The following is a 21,292-nucleotide window of genomic DNA, read 5'->3' on the forward strand; positions in this document are numbered from 1 at the left end:
TTGCTTAACGTCATTCCTTTTTTTATTTCAATGTTAAAACAGGCTCGAAGGTTGACCTTAGTCATGGAAGGAGTTTATGGCAAACAACATTATGCCAAAAGTGGTCATCCCAATTGGAACAATGTCTCAAAGAAGCCGAACTATGTGCACGTCCCCAAGCAGGGTTTCAACCAGTGTGGCTACTCTTGTTTGAAGTTTGCATCTTCTTTTGACGGTGACCAAGTCGTTACGGACATTGCGAGATGATGATGTATGTTTTTATCTTCATAGATGAAGTAATGTTTTCTTATATTTACTGTATTTTTCTTTTTTCATAATTCTTGCTTTTTGTTTATTTATATGCGGCCTCGCGTTGATGATTGGAAGGCGAGTACTTGTACTCAAGCTGTGTTCCATGTCAACAACAAGGTTCCTCTACATGATGCGCCGGTGGAAATTCAATGCCTGTCTCCACATTACTGTGTTGTCTACCCAAGGAGAAGAGCTTATTATGATGCTTAGCCGAGATGGCATAGGAACATATTTTTCATATTCGTATATAATTTGAATTTTATATTCATATACGTAATTTAATATAGTTTGACCTATTGGAACATCGAGTCTTTTTTCATGTTTGTCTTTGGAACATCGGTGTACTTCATACTAATCAATCATGTACTTGGTGCTGAGTAAGCTTGTACTTTTTGATTGATGTTATCCTGTACTTCTTGCAATATATCTTTTTGTTCTTCTTTTTCAATTAGCCTTTTGTGTTTCTTTTTGAGAGAAGTGTTGTACTTCCTGCATATTTTAGGTTGTACTTCTTCCGTATTCCCCATATAATAATTTTGGGATATATATTTTTACTGTAGTTCAAGATTCAAAGCTAGTACTTTTTTATTTTATCCAGTTGTACTTCTTTGTTTTTACTCCTGTACTTCCTGGTCATCTTCTATATTTTTAATCATCCTCTGTATCCCCTACAAACTAAAGCTATGATATAAACTTCTTATTGGACTTCATGAATGTAACAGTTGTACTTACTTGTATTCCTGCAGATTCATCTATGATATTTTTTTTTTTACTTGTATTCCCAGCTTGTACTTACTTGTACTTGAATTCTGTACCTCCTAGCATGTATGCTTTGTACTTTCTTTTTTGCTGGCCTTGTTGTTGAGGCTGTACTTCTTTGATTGACAGGCCAGTTAACGGCCCGATCGGGCTTTACGGCCCGATAAGCGGGCCGGTACGTGTGCAGCGTTTTGCGGGTGGGACTTTTTAGTCCCACCTCGCTAGTTGATCAGCGTGACGAGTGGTTTATAAGGTCGCGTCCCGACATGTTGCCAACCGTCCTAAATAACCTGCATATGCGCTTACACACGGCGCACCCTTTCTCTGACCGGTGGGCCTTTCGATGCCTTGTTTCGACAGTGGCCAACGTAGTCTATGGCCTACCCAGGTGGTCAATTTTTTTGTATATTTTTGTAATTTTTTGCAGACTTTGTACTTAAGTGCTGAGTTAACTTGTACTTTCTAGTAGTATATATTGTACTTTCTAATTTTTTATCTTATTTTGTTGCTGATGTATATACTTGAATTTATCTTAATGGTAGTTATGTACTTCCTTGCACTTCTTTCTTGTACTTCCTTGTAGTTCATTCCTGAACTTTCCTTTGTTTTTTGCCGGTAAGACAAATAAGTTGTGTATTCATATATCAAATTCGTGTTGTACTGCCATTCGATGTCAGCTTGTTCTTTCTTTCTAATTCATGCTAGATCTTGACGTCTCGGGCCTACCCGAGTCGTCATTTTTTACGTATATTTTTTGTAATTTTTAACGAGACTCTTGTACTTCCTATTTGAGTAACCTCGTACTTCCTAGTAATATATATTGTACTTCCTACTTTTTATCTTCTTGCTGTCTGATGTTGCTTGATGTACGAGACTTGAAATTATGTTTAATGGTAGTAAACTAATTACTTGAATGGAGTAAACCAAGATCATTTTCCATTACAGATAATTGCTGAATGGGAAGTAAACTAATTACAATATCGTAACTTATTTCTATGTTTTTTTATGCTAACTTATTTCTGGTGCTCCTTCTTAGTGTAGGTGGCGTTGGTTCATTTGCTTCATCCTCGTCTTCCGCTTTGTCATCTTCTTCTATGTCCTCGTTTTCCTCGGCCTCATCTTCCTCTTCCTCTCCCTCTCCCTCGCCATCATCTTCTTCTTCTTCTTCCTCTCCATCTCCCTCGTCATCCTCTTCTTCCTCATCTTGTTCCTCTTCCTCTTCCTCTTCCTCGTCCTCTCCTTCTTCTTCTTCTCTTCTTCTTCTTCTTCTTCTTCTTCTTCTTCTTCTTCTTCTTCTTCTTCTTCTTCTTCTTCTTCGTCCTCTTCCTCCTTCTTCTTTGGTTTTCTTCTTGTTAGCATTTTCTTCTTTGTTTTTCCTTTTAGCTTCAAGCCATTTGTCACAGGGCAAGTAAGAGAGTTGTGGCCTGTTCCATATTTTTTACATCCTGAACACATTTTTCTTCTTGGAGCTTTTATTTTACTTATAGCAAGTTGTTTCTTTACTCTAGGATCTTTTGGACAAGATCTAGAGTTGTGTCCGCTTTCATCTTGCATATACTTGCACGTGTTCTTCCCTTCCCTCTTCACGGTCTTACTGCATCTTCTTCTTCATAGCTCCTGGAGGTTTAGAGCCACCGGGTTCCTTATTCCTTGCTTCCTTTAGTTTTGGACTTAGGTGGTGGTAGTATAACCCTATGCGGCATCTTGTTACCATCGTTGTCGAGGCTGATTTTCTTGCTGGTTAGGACAATCGGGATATGTACGTTGGGGTTCTGTCCAAAAGTGAGTTTCTTCGGGCTCAAACTCATCAATATCCGGGCACTTGGCTCTGAACCATCTTCATCATTATACGGTGTTGACGAACCCATTGCATCAAGTTCGTCATACGGTGCTACGAGACCAACTTTTGCTCTTGCCCGTTGTTCTTCGAGCATGTAGCTTTCCGAACAACTTTCATAGCCGGCTGCGGTACTTCATTCTGCTGGTACGGATACGAGCTTCCATCGAAGCTTGTGTCTTGTAATCTCTCCTATCAAAAGTTCCTCTATGTCGCGCTCCATTAGTGTACCTTCTTAGTATGTAGCCGACTGGAACGCTATCAACCCTCAGGTGGTCCAGCAGGCATAAAATATGTAGGCAGAACAGTCCTGTTGTGATAAAATGAAGTTTCAATCCATCAGAAACTGTAAGAAGTGTAAGGATGGGTGAAACAGAAGTTTAAGTCACAAGGTAACAGAAGTACAAGTTTTTTTTTGTTTTTTTTATAATGTTGTACCTGTGTGTTCCCATAGCAGGCACTCGCACCTGTATTCGCCTCTAATAGGATCTGCAAGTACTCTGGAGCTGATGGTTTGACCAAGAAAAGTCGTTCGTTGGTTGGTGATAGGTCACCGGATAATTGTACTCATCAAGTTCGGGGTAGTCCGGGTTTGGTTTTATGCGGAAGAGTGTGCTTTTCTTCGACGAGCACTGCAACTCTTTGAAAACGAGTCTTCGTATAAAGTTCTTTGGAATTGATGCTCAAATCCATAATGGGTTCTCTTATTTGTTTTTGGCTGAAAAGAGGACACAACACATTTTTTAATCTTTTATGAAGAAAAGATAACAAGAATGATAACATGAAGCACAAGATGTGCGGTAAATGTTTTTTAGATTAAGTACTGTATTGCATATGTCTTTGAATTTTACTTTGTCTCCTTTGGAATATTAGTTTGGTAACTTGTTACGCAAAACGGTTCGGACTGAGCTTCTCATTTAACGAGACTACGCTTTAGGGATGCATTCATGCTTTACGAGCGTTGAGTAGATGTCATTCTTGCGCGAGAAGACGTTCTTGAAATAGGCTGAGATCCACTCCTCCCTGATTTCCCGGAGCTGCAACATCATGGGATCATCGTGCGGATTGTATTTGTCAAGTAGATTTCGCCAAGCGTTTTCAAATTCTGTAGGCATGAGTGGCCAATTCAGGATTGCTTGTAAACTCAGCCTTGAAGGTCAAATACTTCTTGTACGGACTCGACAAGTGTAGGTGGAATTTTTTCATCATATGCCATCGGCATAGTTTATGCAGTGTTTTAAAGAAAACACGAGGGATTGCTTGTGCCATGGACGGGCATTGGTATGTAAATAAAAAGAAGGTGTCTAGAAATCAGAACATAAGTGAAGCAGGCAAATTTGAATTTCGGTTCAGATGTAATATTATTTACTATGCTATATGTTCTCACGAGAAAATATGCAAAAGATTGTGCGTAAACGGACTTGTTAAAATTATTGTGGGCTGCTTCCCATTCATGCACCTTAAGAACGTTACGAACAGCCAATAAAATGAGTCTTCACTTTCATCCACGACAAGAGCACAAGCAAAAATAGTGGACTGCAGGTGATGGTTTACTCCGACAAAGACTCCGAGGGGCATGCTTGTGTCTGTTTGTTTTGTATGTTGTATCAAATGTTATGCAATCCCCAAAATCCTCGTATGATCCCCTACGGCTTGCGGGAGCCCAAAATATATTCTTTATACGGTTTTCATCATCAAGCTGAAAATCGAAGAAAAACTCTTTGTTGCAAGCTTTCATCTCGCCAAAGTAAGACAGAAGCTTATTAATGTCATCCCTAATATCCTCTTGGGAATTTATTGCCTTCACTGCAATTATATGGACGGAAAGTACAGATTGCTTTTAGCATGAAGTACAACCATACTACAATCAAAAGTACATGGAAAGATAGACATGCGATAACGAGGAATGTTTTTTCACACGTTAAGTACAGAGTTATCATAAAGGGAAGTTGAGGTTCACAAACAACTTAAATTCTAAGTTGAAAAGAGCAAAAAGGGTAGAGTGTTGCTTTACCGGTTTAGCAAGTCGCGCCCATGAAATGTTAAGTACTTGCGCGCCTCCCACCGATGAATATAGGATCGACAAAATTATCCGATGAGTTACATTATTAAGCTGCAGGAACTTTACAAATTCCAGCAAAGAAGGGTCGAAATTTTTATGAGAATGTATGAAATTCATCATGCTTGGGGCTTTGAATCATATGGTGGTTGTGTTCGAATTTTATATTTTCAATTACATAAGTATCATCTTCCTTCTTCTTTACTCTAATGCCGGCGGGGCAACCACATCGACTAGTGGTTTTATCACGGCTGGCGGTCGGTTTCTACGCATGATGCTCTCGTAATGACCTTGGCGGTTGCGGTATAGGTATCGATTGGCACCATTGTGCTTGTCCGATTACGACTCCAAAACCAGCATGCCTTGCATATCAGTTGTAAAATATTTTGGCATCCTCGAAATCTTTGAATACCATTTTAATCTTTGGTAATAGATAATGCTGGAAGATCATTATCCTGCAAAAACAAAAAACAATAGTACATTAGGCATTTCAATGATAAGCACAAGTATCATAAAACAGAAAGTACAAGTATAATGTAGCAACAAGTACAAGTGTGATACAACAAGATGTTTAGAAACTAAATTTCTTCAAATGTACTCACATGGCTGTAGCGACGTTGCTCCACTGGGGTATCTGCTTCTTCTTCAGGGAGTATTGGGCAAGGCGGTGTCACCAATGATTTGTGTAACAATGGATCCGACGGGTCACGGCGTGGTAATCTAGATGACGAGGGTCGTACGGGGTCACGAGGAGGCAATCCGGAGGACGAGGGTCGTACGGGTGCACGTGGAGGAGGAAATCCGGAGGACGAGGGTCGTACGGGTGCACGTGGAGGAGGAAATCTAGAGGATGAGGGATGTACGGGTGCACGTGGAGGAGGAAATCCGGAGGATGAGGGATATACATGTGCATGTGGAGGAGCAAATCCGGAGGATGAGGGATATACATGTGCACGTGGAGGAGGAAATCCGGAGGATGAGGGATGTACGGGTGCACGTTGAGGAGGAAATCCGGAGGATGAAGGTGCTTTGCTGTTTCGGTACTTCGGTTCCCTACTAGTCATTTTGTAGGCACTAGAATTATGTTGATGCGGAGGATGTGTAGCACCAACCTCAGCAACCTTTCTAGCAGGTCGTCTAGTTGATAGGACACGTGCAATATTCGGGATATGTGGTGGCACGGCAGGCCCTGGATTGTAAGGAAATTGTGACGTTGTTTCTGCTTCAGCACTTTTGTTCGTATCACAATTTGTTTCTGGACTATACATGTCTGAGTCCAATCCATTTGTAAAAGGTGAGTAGCCAGTGACAAAGAAGTTGCGTGGAATTTCAGGAGTAACCCACTGTAGAGGTTTTGGATCAAGCACAACCTCACTTCTTTTTTTTCGTCTAGCCGTTGATTCATCCTGCGATAGTAGAATATCAGAGATTTATTCGAATTAGGAATGGCAGTACACATATCACAATTATAACTTGGATAAAATAACTAGTTCATGAAAAAAGAGAAGTACTATTATGGACAAAGAGAAGTACAATATAACCAACATTAGCGAGTACAATATAACTAAATACAACACTCGAGAGGTTACTAAGTACAACTAGTATAACGAGATAAGTACGGGACAAAAGGATTTACTAAGCTCAACTAGCAAAACGAGAGAAGTGCGAGGTCATAGGGATTACTAAGTTCAATTTTTTGCTAAAGTTCATGTGCTGAAACAGAAGTACGGTACACGAGGCATTACTAAGTTCAATTTGCCAAGTTGAATTTGCTAAGTACGAGTCAAAAGGATTACTAAGTACAACTAGGGAAAACACGAAGTGCGAGGTCATAGGGATTACTAAGTACAATTTGCTAAGTACAACTAGCAAAGCAGAAATACGATAGACGAGGCATTACTAAGTACAACTAGCAAAACAGAAGTGCGGGTCATAGGGATTACTAAGTTCAATTTTTTACTAAAGTTCATGTGCTTTGAAGCGAAGTACGAGTATACGGGCATTACTAAGTTCAATTTTGCTAAGTTGAATTTGCTAAGTACAGTTCAAAAGGATTACTAAGTACAACTAGCAAAACAGGGAAGTGCAGGTCATAGGGATTACTAAGTACAACTAGCAAAACAGAGAAGTGCAGGTCATAAGGATTACTAAGTTCAATTTTTTACTAAAGTTCATGTGCTGAAACAGAGAAGTACAGTATACAGGCATTACTAAGTTCAATTTTTGCTAAGTTGAATTTGCTAAGTACAGTTCAAAAGGATTACTAAGTACAACTAGCAAAACAGGGAAGTGCAGGTCATAGGCATTACTAAGTACAACTAGCAAAACAGAGAAGTGCAGGTCATAGGGATTACTAAGTTCAATTTTTTACTAAAGTTCATGTGCTTGAAACGAGAAGTACGGTATACGGGCATTACTAAGTTCAATTTTTGCTAAGTTGAATTTGCTAAGTACGAGTTCAAAAGGATTACTAAGTACAACTAGCAAAACAGGGAAGTGCAGGTCATAGGGATTACTAAGTTCAATTTTTTACTAAAGTTCATGTCTTTGAAACAGAGAAGTACAATAAGCATACAGAATAAGTACAATTTCAATATTCGACAAAAGCAAACAGAGAAGTACCTTTGAGAAGTTCAAGATTATAGTTTCTAGCTGTACAACATTGTCTCACCTCATTTTGTTCGGATGTACTTCGTTTCAAAGGTGTAAGCTGCTGCGAGATATGCAAGTTTCCCTTATTTTATCTGAGAGCAAAGTAGATTTGTGAGAAAATCGAGGTGAAGATCTTGTAGGAACGACATCTACAACTCTTTTCCGTCGAATCTGCATCTTCTTAGATTTTGGAGGATCCATTTGCTTGGGTTTCTTGAATTTGCGAGAGAATGATGCGAGAGAAGGATCCCTCAAGAGACTCGCCGGAGAAGAGGGGGGCGCGCCAGAGAAGAATTCGGCCGGAGAAGAAGTTGGCTCGCCGGAGAAAAAGATCCCGTGTGCTCCGCGCGAGATCGGTCGCTCCGCGCGAGCTCGGTCGCTCCGCGCGAGCTCGGTCGCCGCGCGAGCTCGGCCGCCGCGCGAGCTCGGCCGCCGCGCGAGCTCGGTCGCTCCGCGCGAGCTCGGTCGCCGCGCGAGATCGGTCGCCGCGCGAGCTCGGTCGCCGCGCGAGATCGGTCGCCGCGCGAGATCTGTCGCTCCGCGCGAGATCTGTCGCCGCGCGAGATCGGTCGCCGCGCGACGGCGCCGGAGGCGGGAGGCGGGGCGGAGACGGGGGGAAGGCGGGCGGCGGGCGCGGGGTGGCGGCGGAGGACGGGGTGGAAGCGGGGCGGGATCGAGGCAGGTGGATTTTGGTCGGGGCGGGGGGGGGCTCGGTCGGAGCGGGGCCGTTCGGCCATAAACCTTATATAGGGGCCGGTGGTGCTCAGAATAATATTCTGAGCACCGGTTTCAGAATAGTGCAACCCTATATATATATATATATATATATATATATATATATATATATATATGAATGGTGAGAGATCGAACCCGTTAAAGTTTCTTCTAACAAAGTCATGCTTCGTATTCTACCTAGGTATGTAGTATTGTACATCACAAATGTGAAATGAAAAAGATGTGCATCTCTATAAACCCTAAACCTTAATTAAACACCCTAAACCCTAACCCTAAACCCTGTATATAAACCATAAACCGATATATCACTACCAAAAAATGAGTCATGTGATTCAAATGTTTGGCATTGTTTTCATGTTGGATGCAATACTCCCACACACTTCTGGGGAAGCGAGGCCTCAAACACATGGTGCAAAAAACTTTGTAGGGTTCTTCTCTAAAAAAAATAGAACTGTATATATGCCATGTTTATTTGGTATTGTTCATAGAGGTAGTATGTAAACCAAAAATGATATGACTATGCATGCTTTGTTTCAACCTTTTCTATCGAGCCTCACAATAACTTAATTTGGCTTGTTTTGAAATTTAGCTAGGTCTATCAATCTCACGATGCTCTCGCACGCCCTGCTTGTTTTAATTTGTGCTAGTTGGGTATGGCGGGTGAGTTTGGACATGCATTATATACTGTACCATGGTTCGATCCACACATTCGGGTCACACACGCATGTATTTTTTTCAATTATTTGTTTGAACTGTACTTCATATACACACTGTGTCAATTGCATTTAAGCTGATTTAGCCCAAGAAAATTGTATATATTTGGGTGCACATTGAGATAATTCATGAAACCTTGGAAATGGCCATCCTGTCATGCATGTTTCTCCACGAATGAAAATTTGATTGGTGGCAGACCAGTAAAAACACATTTATGTGCGACAACCCAATATGCACATATTTTGCAAAGTTTTCATGTGTGCATGAAAAGTTGCAAATATAGACACAAATTAAATTAGGCCATGATGAAAGTTTGACATGGTTCTTGTGTAGTTGTACCAAGCTCACACGTGGGAGGAAATTAAGCTAGATGAAGTCCAACATGGTGCCAAACTACTTAAAGGTCTCTTCTCTAAAACACTGGTATGGCATGTCTGGTATTTCCCCTAGCTATGTATAAAATAATGAACAATCCATGTTTTTCGATTGCCTTTTTCGAACCACCTGTGGCTTGATTTCAAATCTTGGTCAAATCAATGTGGGGGACGAATGTGTTCCTTTTTGATGCATTACTCGTATTTGTGAGTTTTTACTTGGTCCAACAAATTCAGGGTAGGATCAAGCCCCCTCCCTTCCTACGCAGAAAATGTGTTAGGAGAGTAGTACAATGGCATGACCAACAATTTTCAAGTAAAATTTTGAATATAACCAAAATGTACCAATTGATAGATGAGTGAACTTGGCTTCATGGAAAAAAATACTGTCATGTAAATGAGTTAACTTGGCTTTCCTGCCCTTGAATCCATAGGAAACTTTGTACTAATACAATATAATAATCACCCAAGTTATTACACCAACAAGTCTATCACTTACGTGTGGTTCCCATGCGTGAGGTCCCACACTTCAGTGAGCACAAGTGAAGTGCGGTAGGTACGCAAACTCCCAGCCATCTTCTTTGTCAAGAGATGACACGTCAAGACTCTCTCTCTCTCTCTCTCCAATTATCCACCTCTGCTGGCTGCCGGTTTTGGCAGGGCGTTTCTAGCTCAGCTCGGAGGCCATGGTGTGCAGGCTCTGTAGCCATGGTGATTTGATCGCGCCAATTGGTTCGTCCCCGGCTGCGACGAGGATCAATCCGGGCTTTGGCTGTTAAGGATCCAATCTCATTTCTTTCTTTCAACCTGGGGTCTTCCATGTAAAAGTTAGGGATTTAGTTGTAATTTCCTGTTTATTTTGTGTCTTTTTGTAAACTATGCTCTGATGCGTATTGGAAGTCTGAGTCCTTTAGGATCCTTTGGTTGTCCCTCTCTCTCTAGAAAAAACATCTCTCTCATTCTCGGCCTCACTCACTTGTAACGACCCGGAAAAACCCTACATTAGATTTTCTTCGATTGCTTGTTTTTTTTCGCGTCGTTGAGACATCATCATCATGCATCATATCATCTACATGTTTTTTTTATCAAAACAAAAACTATTTTGTTTAATAAAAACTATTTTGATTTTCTTCTCATATGATTTTATAAAACCTTCCCACCTTCCCTCATATTTTATACTAAACCAGGTAAATATTATTTTTTAAATGTTTGCAAGTGGTTTAGAACCAAGTATTAGTATTTGGAAATAGTTCCACTGCTTTAAAATCTTTTTCAAACCTTTCGCTCTACCCCTTTTGTTTCCTGGAATAAGTGAATAAGGAAGTAGGAGATAAAGAGAGGAGAAGAGAAAAAGCCCACCGAAGCATGCAAGCACGTCTGCCACCACTGAAGCCCATCTCTTCTTTCTCCTCTACCGATGCTGCCCACCATACCACCGAATCCAGCCCATCATCAATTCAACCACGCCGTTCTTCTTCAACCTGTACGGCAGCGCATCCAGCGCTTCCACGTCGGCAGCTACTTGATGGGACAGACGAGCTGCTCCGGCTCCGTCCTATAAAATCCCCAACCCCTGCAAACCCTAGCCCCTACTCTTCTTCCTCTTCAGCGCCGCCGCCTCGTTCCGGGCTCAGCTGCACCGCACCTCCATCGAAGTCCACGACGACCGAGAGCGGCCGCCGTCGAAGATACTCCCGGCCACCGCGTCTGCTACAGCCTTCCCCGTCAAGAATAGCGGCAAGCTCTTCCTCCATCATGCCTGCAGGATCCGTGCGTGTTCATCGACCAATTCCTGCGATATGCCCTCCGTCTTCCGCCTGTGACAACCTCCATGCGTGTGTGCATCAAGCCTCACGCTGCTCTTCCGGAATATCCTCGTGCTGGTCTCTGTCCCCAAGTTCTCTGTACGTTGCTCGTCTTCGCCTGTTCTCGCGGACGCGTTACCGACGCCGGCCTCTACATCAACACCGGCAACCGCTCGTTCCGAACGTCTCCAACCAGCACGCCGCTGCCCAACTCGACCCGTCGTCGACCTCGCCTTGTTCCAGCGCTCCGCCATGGAGCCTCCGTTTCGTTGATGTGTTGCTTCCGCAATGTCACTCCCTGGACCGATCTTCTCCATCAACCAGGTCGCTGTCCGAAGCGACTATCTGGTCATGTCTTCCTCCGCGTCGTCCATGTCCAAGGCGTGGCTCTTCCTGATGAAAAGATGCACCGTCTACTCCTTTGACAAGACCACGTACACAGTGTATTTGGTATGTTGCTTGCTCCTCCATTCTGGCCGCTCGTATTCGATTTCTGCTCCACACATAAACCTGATGTTTTGTTGTTTGATCGCTGTGTAAATGGCAGTTGGGTCCGCGTCTTTGATCGTCGCGGCCGGCCGGCCACCTGGTACGGGTGTTCATCTTGGTCCGGCTCAAGAAGTGTCGCGGCTGCTGCTGATCAAATCCCTGCAGTAACCATCCAGTTCTCTTCCTGTGTATGCAATCGTGCGAATCTTTGCTTTCAATCCAGTTGGATGCAAAAGCCTATGTTTGCTTATTCTATTCCTCTGTCCGCTGACAGCTAGGTTCCAAACGCTGTTTTCCTGTGCTAACTTCCGGTGAGAAAAGGCGATTTGCACAAAAATAACCTAAAAGTGGAAGAAAAGCACATACTGACCCTCCGGCGAAACTATTTCACCCATCTAACCTTTTTGTGTGGCGCCCCACACATCGGCGCCACACATGCCAGTGTGGCGCCCCTCCTGCCGGCGCCACACACCCAGCCGACGTGGCGCTCTCGACGCTGAGCTGGTGCGCCCATCCGACGTGGCAGCATGTGTGGCGCCCCTCCCAACGGCGCCACACATTCCCTTACAATTGCCCAAAACATACTGTGAGACAATTCGTCTGGGACTTAGCCGTTTTGCGAGGCTCTACGTGTGGCGCTGATGCCACGGGCGCCACACTCGCATGTGTGGCGCCGATGCCACGGGCGCCACACATCCACTTAAGTGGGGCGCCCGCGCCCGCCCCAGCCCGACCAGACCTCATCTTCTCTCTTCTTTCTTCTCTGCTCCCACGAAACCGCCGCCGCCGCCCGCCTCCCCTTCGGCCCCCCCCACCAAATCGACCAAGGAATCGTCAGATCTATCCGGCCAACTCCTTCCTCCTCCATTCCTCAAGGTATTCCCCTTCGATTCCCTCCGATTCATCCACTAGTGTTGGTGGATTTGGTAGATTTGGGTATGAACCCTGGACATGGAAATTTATGTTGGTGGATTTGGATATGAACCATTGATATGGAAATCAGTGTTGGTGGAATCTACATTGTAGTATATGTGTTTGAACCAAAGATTTGTTGGAACCCTAGATATGAAATTTTACATGTATGTGTTGAAATCCTATGTATGTATGTGTTGAAATGTCTAATATTTGCCTAGCAAATGCATTCAAATTTGTTACATATGCCTAGCAAATGCCTATTCAAATTTGTTGCATTCAAATGTGTGTATGTATGGGTGATTCGAAAGTTAGATATATTGTCTTACGTATGTATGTATGTGGTGAAAGGCAAAATTGGAGCTTACCAAATGCATTCTATTGTCTTACATATGTCTATTATGTGCCTAGGAATGGTATGTCTTACGAAATTCATATGTGTGATGTATTTGGATATGAACTCTCATGTATGTGTGATGTATAGGTGATTCGAAAGTTAGATATATTCTCATGTATGTGTTGCTCATTTTTGTTAGTGGAATGACGCATAACATGGTTGTGTAAACATGTAGGATGGTGTGGATTCTGGATGAAGAGTACGACAGGGAGCACCGGGCTGTTCATATGATGGAGAGGGGAACGGATCTTCACCCTTTGAAGATTCGTTACCATGGCACAGTGGATATACCGTATGACGAGAGGTACACGGAGTTCATCCAGCCTACCGGTCTTATGCCGTTCATATCCCTTGTAAGTTGTGGGGGGCCGAACATGAACCCCTCTGCACTCACCGCCCTTGTCGACCGGTGGAGGTCGGAGACTCACACCTTCCACTTGAGGGCCAGCGAGATGGCCCCTACTCTCCAGGATGTTTCCATGATCCTTGGACTACCTATTCAGGGCGAGCCACTGTGTATGAACACAACTTCTGATGGGTGGCGCGGACAGATGGAGGACCTTATTGGCAGGGCTCCTCCGGCGCCAGCAAATCCAAAGGAGAGAGTTCCCGCCGGCGCGTCTTTCTCTTGGATCAGGACTAACTTTGCACAATGCCCGGAAGGGGCCAAGGAGGACACTCGAAGGACGTACGCCCGCGTGTACTTATGGTACATGATTTCGAGGACTCTCTTTCCTGACAGTGGGGGAAGGCGGCCCATTGGTGTTGGTCGAAGGCGCTTATTGTGTTGGACAACCGGTGGAGTTGGGGAACAGCGGCACTTGCCTACCTCTACCGGCAGGTGATGACTTGTTCTATGTACTATTTTCCTATAGTAGTGTGCTAGACAAAGTAGTAACCAAATGTCTTATGTACGCTAGTTGGACGAAGCTTGTCGCAGGACCGGGAGCAGGACCGGGAGCGGCGGTATTGGTGGATGCTTGCTCCTACTTTCCGTATGGAGCTGGGACCACATATCGGTTGGGCGGCCTAGGGTACTCAACGAGAGGCCATGGCCTCATCACCATGAGAACCCCGATCGGGAGCCCACTTGGGCATACCTTTGGGACAATGTGTCGGAGATGACAAGCGATCCAATGGTCATGTACAAGCAGTACACTGCGGAGTTGGACACTCTTACCGCCGAGCGGGTAACCGATCACTCTTTTGCAATCCTAGTTTTCATTGATTCTACTGGCATGTTCTAAATTCTGAAATATTTGTATGGTGCAGGTGGAATGGGAGCCATATGGTACCTATTACCGTATTGGCGCGGGGATGGCTGACCTTAACCGCAAGTGCACGGAGGAGGCGCTGTTCTGGCGGATGCGCTGCCCACTCATATGCATGTGGCTTGTTGAACACCACCAGCCGCACAGAGTGATGAGACAGTTTGGGCTGTATCGGAGTGCCCACCTCAGTGGCAAGACACGGACAAGGCGCTTCATAGGTAAACTTCTGGAATCATGCGACGGAAGATTCCTGATAGAAGAGGTAGAATCTAACTTCTTGATTCTTGCAGGCTTGATAGGCAGCGGTAGAGGAAGATCACAAATTGGCCAGTCCACCATAGCGGCCACATCGCGAGCATTCCAACACTCGTTTGGAAGCGACACGGACCGCTGGCCCTCCGGAGATTGTGCCTCACGACTTGGCCGCTTTCAACAACTACCTCCAGTGGTTCCATGAAAACACGCGTATCGAGTTAGTGAAGCGTGCGTATGCTGACTACATCTTGGACGACCCCATCGAGTTCGATGAGGTTGCGCAAAGCCAGCACGACACCTATGCTCGCGAGAGGAGATCGACTTCTATTGCTTCCGAGCTGAACTTCGTGGTAATGGATTCTCTCACTAAATAGTACATCATCTAGATTGCCATGTGCTCTCTTAAATTGTGTATGCTATGTTTGTCACAGCGGTCGGAGATCCAAATAACAGCTGACGAGTGCGAGATTATATGGGACCAGAGCGGGAGAGAAGAAAAGCCTGTCGGACCGTTGCGGCATTTCATTAAGGTATGATCACCAACTTTGAATGTACGCTATTATGTTCTAGTGGCTTTGTAACCATGAGTTCCATGACGCAGAACACTGCACGAAAGATGCGGCGGTTAGCGAACTTGCTAGGTTGCCGCGAAGGCGAAATCCCTACATCCTCCTCTTCTGAAGAACCGCAGGTATGGACTATTTTGTTGCTGTCAAACATGTTCTTACTAATTTCAACATTTGTAATCTCATGTGTTCATGTTTGTGAAGATTCCTCCTGACGACGACTTGATTCTGAGCCAAAGCATACCTCCAAAGCATACCTCCAAGCAAGCCCCACGGTCATCTTACCAGTTGAAGCCATGGGGCAATGCTCCAAAACGGTACACTCCGGAAGATTATGTCAACCGAGGAAAGAAGGTTGTCATTGAGGAGGATGAGGGGCCGGTGCGGAGATCATCTTTGCCGAGGATGAGGAACGACGAGCCGTTCTCTTCAGAGGAGGAGGAGCAGGAGGAACAGGAGGAGCAGGAGGAGCAGCAGGAGCAGCAGCAACAAGAGCCACGGCAGCGGACGAAGAGGATGGCCGTCCGGAAGCATCCCGTGAGGACGACACGTCGAGGACGACACTAGGATGTGCTCCGTGTTGTTGTGAACTATATCTTCATAAGTATCGAGTTGTGAACCCTATGTCATTTCGAACCATGTCTGTAATGCTACTTGTTGTTTGAATCTACTTCCTACGATGTGAGCTATGAAGTGTTATATGTGTATGTTCTGAAATTGCTACTTGTTGTGTCCAATGTTGTACTTAAAACTGTTGGAGTTTGATAGGATTTTTCATGTTTTTAACACAAGTCAACGTGTGGCGCCCTCCACAGTGGCGCCACACTGCACTGTGTGGCGCCCGCGGCATCGGCGCCACACATGCCAACCTATATCAACTATTGGATCGAAAACATCCAGGGGCTCCGGACGATAAGTCCTTAGCCGTTTTGGCGAGGCTCTATGTGTGGCGCCCGTGGCATCGGCGCCACACATGCTAGTGCGGCGCCCGTGGCATCGGCGCCACACGTAGAGCCTCACAAAACGGCTAAGTCCCAGACGAATTGTCTCACAGTATGTTTTGGGAAATTGTAAGGGCATGTGTGGCGCCGTTGGGAGGGGCGCCACACATGCTGCCACGTCTGATGGGCGCACCAGCTCAGCGTCGAGGGCGCCACGTCGGCTGGGTGTGTGGCGCCAGCAGGAGGGGCGCCACACTGGCATGTGTGGCGCCGACGTGTGGGGCGCCACACAAAAGGGTTAGATGGGTAAATAGTTTCGCCGAAGGGTCAGTCTGTGCTTTTCTTTCACTTTTGGGTTATTTTTGTGCAAATCGCCGTGAGAAAAGGATCAACATCCAGCATTCAGTCAGCAATCCCTGGCTCCGCCAGTCAGTGCCCTTGGATAGCTTCTCATGCGGTGAGAAAACCTTCCCTGGTTTTTCTGTAAAATGGCAGGACAAGTCTAAATCTTGCAAAAATCATATCTTTTAAACTTTTTGTCAAAATGCAAAGTATTTTATATGAAATTGATCATAAAAATGTGCTGAACATGAATATACCATTCATATGCCTGTTTGAATTTTGCATCATGTTGTCTCGTGCTAGTTTGCATTATCAACTAATAGATAACATATGGAATATGTGGGGTATTATATAAATGTTTTCCCGGTTCGAGTTAACTTTGAAGTAGCTCATCTCTGCCATGTTGTGTCATGCCAATTAATACTTAAATTCGCCGGTAGAAAATGCAACTCCAACCTTAATTGTTCCGACTCCGCTTAATTAGATAAGTTGCATCGCATCATAATTGCCATGTCATGCATATCATCTTGCTCATGCCGATTCTTCTTTATCCGTATTAGTAAGACTTGCATACGTTGTATGTTCCAGCATTTGCTTCTTCCCGGATAGGGCCGCGAAATGGTGTTGTGAGATACGACAAGTTCTCCGGATGTCCCTCGGCAAAATTTAACGGGCAAACATTTCCCATACTCTTGTCTCTGCAAGAGTCGCTCACCTATTTTATTTTGCCTTCTCCCTCATACTATCCTTGAGTTGCATTCTTGTCACGTGTCCCTTCCACTTGTTACCTCAAGCAGCCTATATTGCATCCACCAACCTCCTACAGCTGTTGTTTGGTTATCGGGTCTGCCTTGCGAGTCGTAGTGCATGCTAGTGCTGTTTTATCTCGTTACCGTTATTGCCATCTTATCGGGTTATCTGTTGGGGAATCATGACACATGGTCTATGAATATATTGTTGGAGATAAGCAAGCTTTATTTATTGTTAACAACTAAAATGGTAAGCAGAGGTATCTGTGAGCCCCTTTGCGAAAGCATCGGAACTTTGACTCACTAATGTCCCCTAGGACCCGAGTTCTTGTTAACTGTTCCGAGACTGAGCGCTCTAACCACACGTGGGTATGTTTTTGGGTCTCCCCTCGACCACTGCCGGAATCTACAGCTTTGTCAAGTGGCCACAACTAGTTTGCAATGTTTTACCATTTGTTGTTTGCGTGCATGCCAGCCTGTTACTTATTTACTTCGGGAAGCCCCTGGCTGCCTTGTACTTGTGTGTTTAAACCACCTAGTACGTTGGCGCAACAGCTAGGTCCGCTTCGGAGATTCGGCTGGACTTCGATTCGGGTTCAACTTAGTTAGGTGGCTTCCTGGACATTGTTGTCGTGAAGGAGAGTGCGAGTCGTGATATCCACCTGTCGCAAGTGGGTTGAGTGCGTGTGGGCACATTTGGGCACCCCTGCAGGGTTACAATCTTATCGATAAGCCGTGTCCGCGGTTATGGACGACTTGGAGCTGTATGGCTCGACCATAGACAACTTACACATGTTGTTTCAATACTAATAACTTGCATAGTAAGATAGAACAACTTAAATAATAACTGGTTAAAACTTGTCAACCGTGTGAGTGCCCTTGTAAGTACTTCCTTGCGAGGGGGGAACACATCGGCTGTGTTATGTTTGCAGAGTATAGAACTGTTAGTTTATGCGCTCTCTCCCTTCTCTATTTAGACGAATATTGTAGAGTGTCTCTATAGGTTTTTAGTGCTTGCGCGCTGCCGCTTAACCCCACCATATTGCCTATGACGTTCCTCTTGCATCCTCCAAGTCCCCTGCGTGCCTCAAGTACAAAGGACGACTGGTTGACAAATGCTTATACGTCTTGAAGTCTTGCTAAGTACAAACCCGTACTTATTGCTGCTTCTTTGGGACATAACCAGGCAGGTATGAAGATCGGTACAAAGAAGACGACGTTAGCAAGGTTACCCTTCCGGCTTGGCCTGGGCAGGGTTATGGACGCCACTTGTTTATCTTCAGGACTCTTAGTCCAATTTGTATCTTTTCCGTACTCGGACATATTTGATCTTCTTTATGATTTGGATCTTATGTTGTATATTTGTATCTTGGCTCATTGGAGTCGTTGTTCTAATATATCTCTCTTATGGGCTCTATTGTAATCCTGTTGTAATGTTACCGCTCGTGTTAATTCCCCCGGCATCACGTGTGTGATCCATTGCGCACGTCGTGTCGGAGGGCATCTCTGAATCGATATCGTGCGGATTTCGGCGGATTCGCTGGGATCCTCATGGTACCGGTTTTGGGGCGTCACATCACTCTACTCGCTCGCTCACACGTCCTGCGCACTGACAAACCCTGCAAAACAGTCAACATCACCCGAAAAGGGGAGACACCATAAATAAGAGGGGCCCCGTGACTGCTCTCCCTGCTTCTTCTTCCATGTGATCCCTCTTCCTCCGAGTTTCACTGGACGGGCAAACACTTGTGCTTCCTAGTAATAATAATAAAAGGTAAAAAAAATCGAACTACAAATCTATGATTAAATGGGTTAAACTAGGGTTTTGGCCAGTACTATAGATCAAGTTCAAAAAATCCAACTACTAGGTTAGATTTTGGCCTACTACTATAATTAAATAAGTTGAACTAGTATTCCTCTAAAAATCATTTTCATGTGCATTGTTTGGTACTTTTTATAGCTAGAGTGCTTACTCCCTCCGTTAGGGATTATAATGTCAGCGCATCCCTAGATCATCAATTTGATTATAGCATAATATGAATTTTACGGCACAAAAATTATATCATTAGAAACTAGATGGCCATTTGAACTTTTTAATCGTATATTTTGGGTAATATATATCGTGTATTATGTTGCTCAATTTTACAACATAGGTTTGCCTGCATTGTAAATCCCTAACGGATGTATAATACATCACAAATTAATGACTTCATGCTTTGCTTTTCCATTTTACGATTTTTCCGAACCACCTTCGGCTTGATTTCAAATTTAGGTCAACTTATCGGTGCATGCTATGTGTTCTACTTGGATGCAGCGCACATGTTTGGCCATTGTTTTAGGCTTCCACATCTTTGGGGGTATGTCAATGTATTTACCTTTTTTTAATAGTAATTCATGTACCCTTCCTCCTAGTTAAATTTGAAATAAACTGATTTAGCCCAAAAATAGTTCAGTATATGATTGCACACAAAGATAATTCATGGATCGTTTGAAATTACCATCATATATAGCTACCATGTCGCATATGCAAACCTGTGAAAATTGGATTGGTGGTAGTGTGCACACTTCATGTTGTATCCACTTCATAGAAAACACCCATTTAATATATTTTTTCTCCTTTGGGAAATAATCAAAAGAAAAAAAACACATTTATGAGTGGAAACCCCCAAAATAAACTAGTTTGCAACCTTGATGGCAACGAAAATTTGCGTATATGTGCAAAAAATAGGCTCATGATTAAAAAGTTCGCCCTGGTTCTTGCAGTAACCAGGCGCATATATGGGCATGTGAGATTGAAGAAGCGAGGAAATCTCTAACATATATATGAATGGTGAGAAAACGCGTTAAAGGTTCGATCTTCTAAGAAAGGTCATGTTTGGTATTTTACCTAGGTACGTAGTATGGTACATAAAAAATGTGAAAATGAAAAGATGTATATCTCTAAAAACCCTAACCCCTAACCCTAACCCTAAACCCTATAAACCTATACCATAAACCTATATATCACTACCAAAAAGTGATTCATGATTCAAAGGTTTGCCATTGTTTTGTTCTAGCAATGCTCCCACACTTCTAGGAAGCGATGCCTCAAACACATGGTGCAAAAAACTGTTTAAGGTTATTCTAAAAAAATATAGAAGTGTATATATGCCATGTTTATTTGGTATTATTCATAGAGGTAGTATGTAAATCACAAATGATATGACTGCATGCTTTGTTTTGACCTTGTTATGTCGAGCCCCATAATTACTTTGGCTTGTTTTGAATTTAGGTCGATCAATCTCACGACGCTCTCACCCTTGTCTATGCTAGTTGGATGCGGCGCGTGTGTTTGACCATTATATATTGTACCATGGCTCCACATGTGTTTTTTTTGTTTTGGATGCATCACTCGTATTTGGAAATTGTTTTGGGTTCCACAAATTCAGGGCAACATCATACCCCCCTCCCTTCCCCGCGTGAAAAAGTGTTAGGCGAGTAGTAGAATGGCATGGCCAACAAGTTTCAAGAAAATTTCGAATAGAACCAAAATTTACCAATTTATAGATAAGTGAACTTGACTTTATGGAAAAAATATTGTCATGTAAATGAGTTAACTTGGTTTCATACCATTAAACACAAAGGAAACTGTATTACATTACTCCCTACGTCCTAGTTCTCAAGGCAGAATCCCAAAAACTATTTGTCCCACAAACCCCCACCTCCTAGATATAATTCTATTTAATGTAGGAGTAATAGCACTTGGTAACTCGATGAATTTTTATGCATGCACCGTGTGAACCCAATCAAGTTTTTTGCATGCACTTGGGAACCCTCCATGGAAATTAATGGCAGTAATTATAGACAGATTTTACGAGAGAAAACTCGACCCAATCAGCTAGAACCTTGGGCCAAGATATTCAAAAATTATGACTTGGGTACTAGGATGGAGTATAATAATTAGCTGAGTTATTACAACGATAGGTCAGTTACTTACATGTGGTCCCCATGCGTGGAAGTCCCATGCTTCAGTGAACACAAGTCACGTGCTTTGGGACGGAGGTAGAGTTGGATGCAGCTCACATTGTCCACCAGTCTAGAGGCTCCAGTTATAAAGAAGGCCCTCTATAAAGAAACATTAATCTCCCTAAACATCAATCTCCCT

Source organism: Lolium rigidum, chromosome 7 (genome assembly GCF_022539505.1).
Source record: "Lolium rigidum isolate FL_2022 chromosome 7, APGP_CSIRO_Lrig_0.1, whole genome shotgun sequence".
Lineage (NCBI taxonomy): Eukaryota > Viridiplantae > Streptophyta > Magnoliopsida > Poales > Poaceae > Lolium > Lolium rigidum.